The sequence below is a fragment of the Chionomys nivalis genome, chromosome 15 (assembly GCF_950005125.1).
Source record: "Chionomys nivalis chromosome 15, mChiNiv1.1, whole genome shotgun sequence".
Lineage (NCBI taxonomy): Eukaryota > Metazoa > Chordata > Mammalia > Rodentia > Cricetidae > Chionomys > Chionomys nivalis.
Genome location: NC_080100.1, coordinates 22,397,732 through 22,409,918, shown reverse-complemented (window position 1 = coordinate 22,409,918; position 12,187 = coordinate 22,397,732). Strand labels below are relative to the sequence as shown.

Genomic DNA, 12,187 nt, shown 5'->3' with positions numbered 1-12,187 from the left:
CCTGAAAATCAACACTTTCCCCCAAGATTCACTGTTTTCCTTAAAGCTTTTTAAAAACTAAGGTCTTCCCCCTCTCCTTTACTGCCAAATGCAGCAAACACACGCAAGCAAGCTTTCGCTGAGCCACAAGCTCAAGTCGAGGGAACTCTCCGAAACAAAAAGTTTTCTCCTGGTTTTCGTTAAGGGATTGTTGTGTTCACTGTCCTCATAAATGAGGGCTGATAACAATCCTCCCTACCTCAGTATGCAAGTCAATCATTAACAACTGGGCTGCAAAGGATAAAATACTAGGGTTACAATTCTTCTTCCTTGATGTGGGAAGTTCCGAGGATAGTGGCCCTTGCCTGTAAGCCTCATAACCAATACGTAGCAGGCAGCAATGAAGCATGTAAGGGAGGTGACAGAACAGACGAGGATCACAGGTAAGGAACGGGGTTGGGAGGACGTCGTTTTCTGTACCTCTATCCATTCTGACTCTTTCTTCTCACCTTTCCAGTCGGGGGGGCGCACTAGGTGTGAAGAGGGGAAAGGTGTGATTAGAGCATCCATTGTGCGAAAGGGTGTCTATGGACTGATCTGTGTTTTAACACTAGATGGGTACTATAACCACTTGTTAACTTACGACACCAACAAGCCAAGATGCATCTAACTGTTTCAAGACTCAGAGTTCCAGAGGGAAAGTGTACGTCAGGTACAAGAGCAAAGATCAGTACAGCAGCACGCTGGTCATGTGACAACCCAGTCCTTAGGGAAGGCAAAGATGGATTAGTGTGGGCTGGGGAACACCTCCAGATTCTACTCAAAGGAAAGAGAAGTTAAATGTTATTCTAAAAGAGCTGCTGCAAGCTGCCCAAGGGAAGTCTGGGTGAGTTACACTTCTCTCTTTCTTCCTTTCTCTCTCTCTCTCTCTCTCTCTCTCTCTCTCTCTCTCTCTCTCTCTCGACAGATTTTGAGTTCTTTGTCTTTTCTCAGGAAGCTTTCATATACCCACTCCCCTTTTCCCCACGGTTTTTCCGTTATTAGCATCTGGCCCTGTGTGGCACAGTTATGATGGTGAGCCGACATTCACATACCACCATTAATGTTATTTACTTTGAGGGTGATTGTTTGTTTCAGACATTTATAGGTTTTAACAAATGCATAGTTGACACATTATTGTCCTGTACAAAATAGTTTTATAGTCCTGAAAGTCCCATCTTTCACCTTGTCCTTTTTCCATGTCCCCCTCCTGAACCCCTAACAACCACTGATCATTCACCCTGATTCCACGGCTTTACCTTATCTACAATGTCATGTGGTTGGAATTCAGCAAAATGTGGCCTTTTCAGACTGCTTTCTTTGACTCAGTAAAATGCTTTTAAGTTTTCTGAGTCTTTGTGTGGCTAAATGGTGCATCCCTTTTTAACAATGAGTAACAGACTATTGCGTGGATAAACTTCATCAAATTTATCTGTTTGGGCAAATGTTTTAGCACGGTAAAAGGTAGAATCATGAAAATGGTGAATTAGAGATAAAGTGGCAGGAATATAGGCATATGGAAGGAAAAAAAACAGAAACTTTTGGAAAGGAGAAAAACCAGCTAGAAAGATGAGCATAGATGTGTAAGCGGAATAAGGAGGACTCTGGTTCTAGTGGCCGATGATCGTGAGTGGAACAAGCTCCTCAATATTTCTGCCGGCCCTTGTATAGTCTTACAGAGAAGGAGCCATGTTACCATCAACCTGAGAGCCCAGCACATCATAGGCACCCCATAATATTCACTAAACCAACTGAACCTCCAAGGCTTTTTTTTTTTTTTCTAAAAAAGAAGATTCCTCCAGATACCAGCTCAATGGCTCAGAAGACATAAGCAAGCCATCTCAGACAAGATGAAGCTGCTTGGTCAGATGGGCCTTTGCATGCCCTGTGACAAGAAAATACTCTCTTGCTAGCCCTTGACCTTGGCTTATAAAATTCATAAATATAACCAAAGAACTCATGTTTCAATCTAATCACAAGGCAGCAGAAATACCCCCCAAACAACTGCCACAGTACTAGGAAAAAAAAGGCTATGAAAGGAGGATGAGACAGCTGTGTGTTTCAAGTGTTTACTGCATTCCAGAGGAGAGAACAGTCAAGCAACAATATCAATAACCCACATACAATGATGTAGGACTGCACCCCACTGTATTCTCGGGGAGAGAACAGCCAGGCAACAATATCAGTAGCCCACACACAATGATGTAGGACACCATCTCACTGTATTCTCGGGGAGAGGACAGCCAGGCAACAGTATCAGTAGCCCACATACAATGATGTAGGACACCATCTCACTGTATTTGAGAGGAGAGGACAGCCAGGCAGCAATATCAGTAGCCCACATACAATGATGTAGGACTGCACTCCAGTCTGAGGGATTGATGCTTACAATATGGCAGGAGTGGGTGACTCTCCAGGGAAATGCACGAGTCGGCTGGGACTTGCAGGTCCCATAGACACCCACAAGTGACAATTTTTTGACTCACTGCTGCTACGATGCAAAAGAGCTTACCACTCAGACCAGTGTGTTGCTTAAAAATCATCGATTGCTTAAAATTAGGTCCCTGCCAGAGCATTAGTATTCATAGATATTCATATTCCTTTCCTGCTAGGTAATGAAATTGGTGAATGAGCCAGGTAAGAAAGTCACTTGACTTACACAGTCGCCATAGGCTACAGAACACTTGAGGATTTTCAGCTCAAGAGACTGAATCTGAGAGCTTCTTCGCCCAAAGGTTGTTCTGTAAAGTGGGGCTCATTCACAGACTCAACAGCTTGTTCCTTGTGTCCATTTAAGCCTGTATGACAACAGGACTTGACTATCACTGTAGACAGTTAAAACAGACGGTGGAATTGGCAGCACTGGAGTAGCTAGCTCTCTATCCCACTCGAAGATTTTGACTGGGAATCCTCGAAGGAGGAGGCCATGTCTATGGATGGGAAGCGAACCCTACACTGATACTGAGTGCCCAGCTACTGACCTAGAGATCTTCAAACCATAGGGCAGTAGAAGCAGCCCAAGCAACTTCCACATACTCAGAAATGAGCGATGGAGACTCAGACTCAGATCCCAGTACAGGGTCAGCATGGGAGCAGCTGCTTCTCCTACCGCATTAGCCTCCAACCGTTTCTGCTGTGGCTGGCTACTCTGCAGAGCATCTCCTGTACATGGGGCCCTGAGTCAGGGGCAGAGCCTCCTCCCTTGAGTTTGCAGTCTCACGACTGGGCTGTAGCTCAGCGATAAGGCAAAGCATTGTGCTGGTGTCTAGAACCTGGGCGAAGTCTATACCTCCAATGATTTTTAATTCTGTGAGAAACATGCATCTGTATCATGAGACGCTGTTTTCAAGGTGCTAATGAAACAGAATAGCCAATTTATTTTCTTGTTCATTTCCATTTACTTCTAAATATAGGAAGGACTAGTCATGAAAATTTAGGGCCAAGTCCAGCATTTGGTAGTAGCGGAGAGAAGGCAGGGTTCTGTGTCCTGGGAATGTGACTTATTTACCACCTGAATTCTCTCCTTGGTCTTCTCGTCTACACTTTCTCCATGACTTTGAACCGTTCCTAGACTTTAGCTCCTTTGATCCCATTCCATGTCCTCCTTTTCAACCCACTTGTTTTTACTCAGCCCCATAGACACTGGACCCCACTTATGTATCTTCCTATATTGAAAGAAAAACTTCAGTGTAGGGCTCGGGGTTTCCTATGGAAGGCAGACAGAATGAGAAAAGAAGCACACAAGGCTGAAAATGACAAGAGATGGATACTCTCTTTTCGACTCATTTTTAGGGGCATTAAAGCACAGGCCTTCAGACGGGAAGCAGTACAATGCCCTCGTTGTTTATGAAGTTAAACTATGGGCCATTTGATCATCCGTATGTTCTCTCCACATTCGTTAATCAAACACCAATTATATAACAGGATAGTCCTTGGAATCACATAGGTGGATGAAATAGTCCTTGTCCCCCAAAAGCTAGTGGGGGAGATTACCCATAAGCCAATAATGGTGGCAAAAAAAAATGTGATGGAATTCAGCCGGCGGTTCGAGGAGACAGACCTTCCACCCTAGACCATGGCCAAGTTCATCCGTAACTTTGCTGAGAAGGCCCGGGGGCTAGTATCCGCTGCTGTGACTTACTCGAAGCCTCGATTGGCCACATTTTGGCAATACGCCAAGGTTGAGCTGGTTCCCCCAACCCCTGCTGAACTCCCTGCAGTTATTCAGAGTGCAAAAAAAAATAATTCAAAGTGCTAAAACTGGTAGCTTCAAACATCTTACAGTTAAGGAAGCTGTGCTGAATGGTTTGGTGGCCACTGAGGTGTGGATGTGGTTTTATGTCGGAGAGATCATAGGCAAACGTGGCATCATCAGCTATGATGTGTGAAGACTGACCTTCACATCTGATTTTATTTGAGTTCTTTCAATATTCTTGGACCACATGTAATGAGACTGCTATCTGAATAAAATACCAACTGTCAAATAAAAAAAAATGTGATGGACTGGGAGCACATCACAAAAAAGAGGGATGAATTCTGGTCAAGAGGTCCTGGGACCAAATTGTGATAAATGATGAAGCTCCTCAGGACCAAACTGAAAGATGAAGCTAAGAGAAGGGTGGCTGTGGGCAGCATGATCATGGCGAGAGATCATGGTAAGCCCCAGAGAACAAAACCATTGGGGAAATGGGAGTAGCAGGAAGACTTCTACTACAGTTTGGGCAATGGAACATGCAATGTTTGGCTTGGGGAGAAGTGGGGCCTGAACGGAAAGGCATGGCCAGCCCTCCGGATAGATGTAGGCCATGCAAGAAGAATTAGCCCAAGGAAAACCATCAGAGCATTGCAGATAGAAGAGATGCGTAGGGAGGTTTGCATTCACAGAAGGAAAGATCTGGCTGGAATATGGAGAATAGTTCAAAATGGACAAGAGGGAAAATGTGGAAAATATGTGGGAAGCTATTGAAAAGAAGCAGCTTGGAAGCAGTGTTCCTAGGAAGAAATCTCTGTGCCTATGCTTATCACCGCGGGGTTCCTGATGGAGGGTGAGAAAGACTCTCTAGAAAGAGGTCATTAATCACATCATTTCTGGTATCAGTGACTCCCATGGCTTTGTTTTACACTGATGTTTATGTAACATGATTATAATGTAAATATCTTTCCAGACAATGGCTAGCCTCTCTCAGCATCTGTCGATCATTAGACTCAGGGACATCATTACCTAGCATTTCCTCTCTGCCTCTTCTAAGGGAAATTTTCTCTCTGATTACGAGTAGACACACAATTACCTTGATGCTTGTTCTAGCACGGGAGATGAGAATAACTGCCAAGGAAATCTCATGGACCACAAAGGGATATATGTATTTCTCTTTTACACTGGCTTTGTCAATTAAGCTTCCTTTCATGGTGATTTGATTGTTCAGGCCAAAGTAGAATTAGTTTAAATGCTGTCCTGCAAAAGGAAGATTTTCGAGAAAATTCCTTGATACTTGCTAGTGCGTGACATTAGGGAAGTACTCAATTGCTGTGACTCCATCTCTGCATATGAAGTAAGGTCATCTCTGCTAGTTTTCTGGGGAGGGTGATAGCAAAGTGTAACAAACCGAGGGATTGGAAGTGACAGAAACGCTTTGCAGTTGGGAGACAAGAAAACAGAAACCAAGGGTTGGTTTCAAAAGGCAAAGGGGTTGGTTTTCTTCTGGGGTCTGTGAGGGAAAAAATCTGTCCCGTGTATTTCTCTTCATATCTGGGGGTAATCTGTGGCAGTCCTTGGTTTCTAGAAGAATCATGCTTGAATGACTCTCTCTCTCTCTCTCTCTCTCTCTCTCTCTCTCTCTCTCTCTCTCTCTCTCTCTCGTGCATCTGTATCTGTAAAAACCTGTATTTCTGGATCTAGCTATCCCATTTAAACAAGTTAGATTGAAGTAGAGCCCGTCACAAGAGCCTCTCTTAACTGATTCCATCTGTCATGACTTTATTTCCACATGAAGTCCAATTCTGAGATGCCAGGCATTTAGATTTCAACATAAGAATCTCTCGTACATTTAGAGATACAATTCAATCCAGATACCACCTAATATGAATTTCAAAGTTAAATAAGTTATCTTCTATAAAGAACTTGTAAACAGTGTCTCACATTTAGGTCTCAGTAAAGTGTTAATCAAAAAGGTCCCAGGTTAGGGGAATATGTTGCGATACAACTGGTTTTCAGCTGTCACTGAGAGTTGTGTTCTGGGTGAGCTGGGTCGGAGCGTATGTAACATGAAGAGTGTTAGCTAGTCCTGGCTAAGTGGTGGAGAGCGAGGTGGGGTAGTACAATAAGGTCCGCCTTTTCTTCCCTTTTCCAACTGTGTGTTCTGTAATTAGCCCCCAGGGAAAGAAAAACAACCACCATTTCTTTAGAGGGCACAAATGAAGGAACTGTGTTCTCCTGAGGCACTCAGAAAAGCAAACTTCTCAGCATTTGAGCCCTGTCCATCTGAGCCAGGCTAGGGCCACCATACTGAGTCTTAGATAGGCATTAAAGTCTGTCCTGGATAGGATGAACCCAGGGTGCCCTAGGGGAGTAGCTGACGTGAATAAAAGTGTTTGCTTACCTCAGATCACATCAGAATCAGCCTTTGTAAAAATAAATAAGGTGTGTTGATTTTTTGTGGAGATGGTTAAACAAATCAGGTGGGCCAAAATGAGTTCTAGGAATAAGGGATATCGGAGGACAAACTGTCAAAGATAGCAAGAGCTGGACCTGGGCAGTTCTGTGGCACTGCCCCTGGCAGCTATTTGTGGCTGTTCCTAAAGACTGCAGTGCCAAGAAAATAATGAGAACAGTTGCCTGGCAAATGGTGGAATCTGACCCAAGAGGTCAAAGTCAAACTGAGCCGAATTCTGGGGACACAGAGAAGAGTAATCTTCCGGAGAGGAGGGCTCATGGGGCTGGCTAGTCGCTGACGGCTCATTTCAGAAGTCTGGACTCTGATCCCCAAGGTCTCTCACGGTATGGAGTTCCCTTCCTCTGGAATCCCCCTGTCTACTTTTGATGATGCTGGGGGTGGGGGGGCTGAGAAACACTGGTCCAGGAGGCAAGAATGTGCTCATTCTGTTGTTCCAAAGCACTAGGTCAAGTAGCTAAACTTTCCTGGACTCAATTCTTATATTTCTTCATTAACTGGGAGGCTTGGAGTCCTGGGATTCGTGGGCTTTTCTAGTTGAAATGATTCTTAGAAATCCAGCCAGGTTTTGTGGATGAAGTAACTAATGTAGAATTGAGAGATTTGGTTGGGGTCATGAAACTGATGAAGTGCAAGGCCCCTAAAATTTGAGTATCTTCATTCTCACCCAGAACCCAATCTATGAAGGTCCTTGGTGTCAGAAGCCTACATTTGCTCCTCCTTACATTGTCTGAAGTACATATCCTTATGCCTGTTTCAGACAGTTTCCCCCACAACCTCCAGCCTCTGGGTGAAGAGCCAGAGAGCCTCCCTTTACCCTCACGGAATCCCGGTCTCATACCTCCAGGGTCTCTCCCTTTCCAGCTGGCACCAACCTGAGTAGAAGCAAGAATTCACTCTGGACAGGGAGCAGGTTCATCAGAGGTACAAAGGGACAGGCAAGAATACTTATTCCAAGCAACACTCAGTTCCCAAGGGAAAATCTTCTCTGCTTGTTAAGCAAGAGGGTTTTATGATCTGATGCCAGAAATTGTTTAACTGAAGGTGGAATAGAATGCAGAGGTGCCCCCAGCACAAGAAGGATGGTAACTAGCTGGATGCTCTCCAGCGATAGGCTTCTCCTGGCTCTGTCATCCTTATCCTTCCATCCCCGTCTCACCTTTGGCTTAGAGAACCAGGTGCGCCAAAGCCCAGGAGCCCTGAGCAGCATCAGCACCTCCCAGAATCTGATAAAAAAAAAAAAAAAAAAAAAAAAAAAAAAAAGTTGCCTCCTCTGGGTAAGCTGAGGCTTCAGCAAGGTATGGGTGCCTCCTCTCTGGGTAACTGAGTTACACCTTTCAGGGTGGGTCTGGAATTTCCATTCCAGTTAGACGGTTTGCTGTCCGTAGCCTGTTCTTGTTTACTTTAAGGATAAGGTATTTGTTTGTTTGTTTTCTTGAGACAAGGTCTCTCACTGAACCTGGACCAATTCAGCCAGACTACCTAGTCAACAAGCCCCAGGCAGCCTCCCCAACTCCCTAGCCATAGAATCGAAGGTGTGTGCCTGGGTTTACAGCGGGTGCTGCTGATCTGAACGCAAGCCTGAGGCTTGCGCACCAGGTGCTCGACTGAGCCATCTCCCCAGCTTTTAACTATTTTATTCATTTAAATGTCACACAACTGTCAATTTGATATGTAACAGTATAGATATGAATGAGATATTTGCCATTCCCTTTCTCACACTAAGACTTTGAGATCCAGGATCAGTTTCACACTCCAGGGCCCTTCAATAACACCAGATATATATATATATCAAATGGAGTCTGTTGCCATCCAGGACAGCACACTGTTAAAGGCATATGTGCTTTGAGCTCTGGGGTGTCTAGGATACCTTTCAACCCAGGTATTTGATGTATCAGAGAGCCGTGACATGGTTGGAAACACTCATTCTATTTCAGGGATTCTGGAGAGAAATGAGCAGAGAAATAGAGATAATTCTCAGTTACCCATCTCTCTCCAGAACCATCAATGGATTGGTCTTGGGCAGATCCTGGGACTGCTCTGATCACTTGACCTGCCTAAAATGCTGGTTCTCAGCCATGGACATGTAAGACACCTGCCTCCTCCAAAGGTAGAGCTCCCGTGTTAATTATTAACTAACAAATCCACAGTGCACCACAGCGAGGTGTTACTGTGAGGTCACTAGAAGAACATGTCCAAGAGGACTTTGTTCTGCTTGCTCCCTCCCCCAAGTTCAGAACAATATACACACAAAAAGTGAGGACAGTATTTTTATTAGAAGAACTTTAAGCTACAAATCCTGGAGAACCCATTTGAAAGCTTATTCCCCCCACTAGGGAAGTGAGTGTTCCTATTTGACCTTCATTCAACCAGACATGTATTTGGGGAGAATAAAAATCACACTACCTGAGCTGAAACAAGAAGCCTGCCATTACCTCTTGTCCGCTTATTTAAAGAGAATTTCATCCATTTCAGTAATGATCATGGGGCACAGGCTTTCAATTGGCTTGATTTGTTTGTCACATAGACCCAAAGGAGTGAAACTCAAACACCCTAGATTTTAGAGCAAAGGGGATGTGGAGATTTTGTCCCATGCCACAGTATATGCACGAGGCCTTTGAAGTGAGAAGGGTTGAGCCTAGAGATTAAAACTAACAACTGGCAGCTGGGACTGCTTCCTACCCGACGAACGCTGAGTGCCCAAAGCTCACTGCTCCGGAGTCTCTCTAGGAGTGCCTGGAAATTTTGTTGATGTGAAACAAAACCTTTCCTGATGATGTAATGTGACTTTGGCACAAGTCACATCAAAATATCATCATACTAAACTAGGAACACTTTCGTTTGGTATTTACCATCTGTGCGGCCCTGGCAAACTCAACGACCACTCCATTTCCACAAATGCAAAGTCATATGACTGGCCTGGGGGTAGGGGCTCTTGCCTTCCTAGGAGACTGTGTAAGCATAGTCAAAGTGCTTAGACCTCAATTGCACCATCTCCCAACAACATGGGTGAGTTTTGCCTTTGGTCCAGTAGCGTCATGGCTTGAAGGGAGTGAGGTCCAGGCAAGATTGTTCTTCCAGGCAGAGACAACATCTGAGTGTGTATATAATGTGATGGGTACCAGGATGGTGCCAAATCTGACCATGTTAGTTGTCAGGGTCGTTTGTTTGGTTTTACCCTCTAACTTGAAACAAATGCTCTTCTGGAGGAGAAACTTGATTATCTGATAAGCCAACCCTTATCAGGAAGTCTATATCATCACCAGCATTTAAAAGATCAAAGTCTCATAAGCAAGGGCCCATATACATACAAGGGCCAAGTTTCTGAAGCCTTAGGACTCCGCCCATATATACAGATGGTGATTTGACATGTAGACTTAAACATTCTAGAGTTATTTTTCTATTACAAATAATGCTGAATTCAGGTCATTTGTAAGACTGCCATCTTACAGTTAGGAAAAATATGCTGAAAATTCTTCAGTTCAGAGTGAATGACTCAATAAAAGAAGCTAAGGAAATTCTTCAAAACCTATGTTTCTTGCTGTCTGTGGACACTAACCATTCCATAGCCCTGAGGCTTCAATACTCAGTTCAGTACTAAAGCTAAAGCAAAGTTATTGTATGCTAATGTGCATATCTCTGTCCAACCCTGGGAGAACTAATCCACTTACTATGAATTTTCCTCCAATAAGAACTAAGAGGGAGTAGGAGCACACCTGGGTCCCAGAGACCCTATTGGAGCTCCTTGAACTTGGTTACAATAAATGAAGAAAATATGATGATATCCTCTAGAGGGAGACCTGGGCCTGGAATCAGGACATCCCCTGATCACAGGAGGCATGCTGTGGACCAGTGAGCTTGAATAGAAGAACTGAAGCTTTAGGTCAGAACCTATTAGGAGCATTTCATTGGGGTCTGCAATGTACCTCTGACAAGGCACATTTGACAACTCGGAGGGTGTCCAGTGGAGGCACATTGAGGAGCCTGGAGACTGTGAGAATTGGGATGTTTTCCCAGAGACATTAGATCCCTATCTCTTCTTTAAAGGTCAGTTCTATATACCAGTGCCTTCTTTGTCCCAAATAATAAAAGTAATAGCAAGGAGATGACTCAGCAGATAAAAGCACAAGACTGCTTTGTATCGCTGCGCCCCACGTAGTAGAAGGAAAGAACTGCCTGATGCAAGTTATTCTTTTCCTTCTACGTGTATCATGCATGCTGTCACTCACATACACACACACACACACACACAAATGAATAAACAAATAATTGCAAAGAAAATAACTTAAGTAGAAGCAGTGAGCTGAGACTAAATCCTGGGCCCCTTAATGCTGCCTGCTCTCTGCAGTGCTGCCTTTCCTGGCTCATGATGGGGAACAGGGACCAGCAGCCACAGAGTTGATGAGGGACTAAAGAACCTGTTAGAATGATGCTAAGGGGACTCCTTTGCGGATGAGTAAAACAAAGTTGGTTTGCGATCTTGCTGTTCTACAAACCATAATTTCCTACCTTAGCCACCTCACATATTAAAAATAAGATGTCAAATAAAATCAGACCCCGTGGGCTTTCCCCATCCACTTTAGCGTGTCTCTAACCATCCTTGTTCAGCTCCTCTTTAGGCAGTAATGTGGGTGAGGCTTTATGTGAGAGCTTCTGACATCCCCAAGAAGCACAATCTCACAGCAGACTCTCTGGATCTTTCTGCCCTCTCTTCCCTGAGCCTTAGGAGAAGGAGTTGTTTTGCAGATTGGAGCTGAGTCCCTCGGTACATTTTGATTGGTTGTGGTTTTCTGTAAGGGTCTTCCCGTCTGTGGCAGTGAAGTTTCCTCCATGAAGGGTAAGCACTACACTTATCTGTGAGTGCGAGGACTATAGTCAGGGGTGATGGTGATTTAGCAAAGTGGTGGCTGTAGGTTCTGCTCCAACTAACCCTGGGTAGTTGACTTCACTAACCTTGGGTAGTTGACTTCACTAACCCTGGGTAGTTACTTGACTTCGCTAGCCCTGGGTGGTTGATTTCACTAGCCTGGGTAGTTGACCTCACTAGCTCTGGATAGTTGACTTCACTAGCCCTGGGTAGTTGACTTCACTAGCCCTGGGTGGTTGATTTCACTAGCCCTGGGTAGTTGATTAAGTTGCCAGTACCAAACATAGGTTCCCTCTTGTTCGGTCTGATTAGAGAGCTGTTGGTTACCACCAAGGTATGCTTGTCACTATTACACACTTTGGATTACAATGCCATGCTGGTTGTTGTTGTAGTTCATGGGCCTCGTAACTCTAGGTCTGTTGGCTGCCTCCCTCCTTTGGAAGCTTGCATAGTGCCTTCTGATACATGAAATCTAGTCCTCAAGAAGAAGGTTCTCAGTTCAGTTCCATCTCAGGAGCCTCTGGGCCCTGCATCTGAACTGCACGGTGTCTTCAGCAATAAGAGCATTAGGAAGATATGCTATCAATATGCTATTTGCTAAGCCAATGGGTCACAATAGGCAGAACCATAATGT

The 12,187-nt window shown here is 44.5% G+C and overlaps 1 protein-coding gene and 1 pseudogene across 6 annotated transcripts in view; both read left to right on the top strand.

Moving 5' to 3' along the window:
- Positions 1-12,187, top strand: part of Prlr (prolactin receptor) — a 172,767-nt gene that overhangs the window by 40,030 nt on the left and 120,550 nt on the right. The window lies entirely within an intron of this gene.
- LOC130887313 (ATP synthase subunit g, mitochondrial-like) lies at positions 4,057-4,502 on the top strand (annotated as a pseudogene).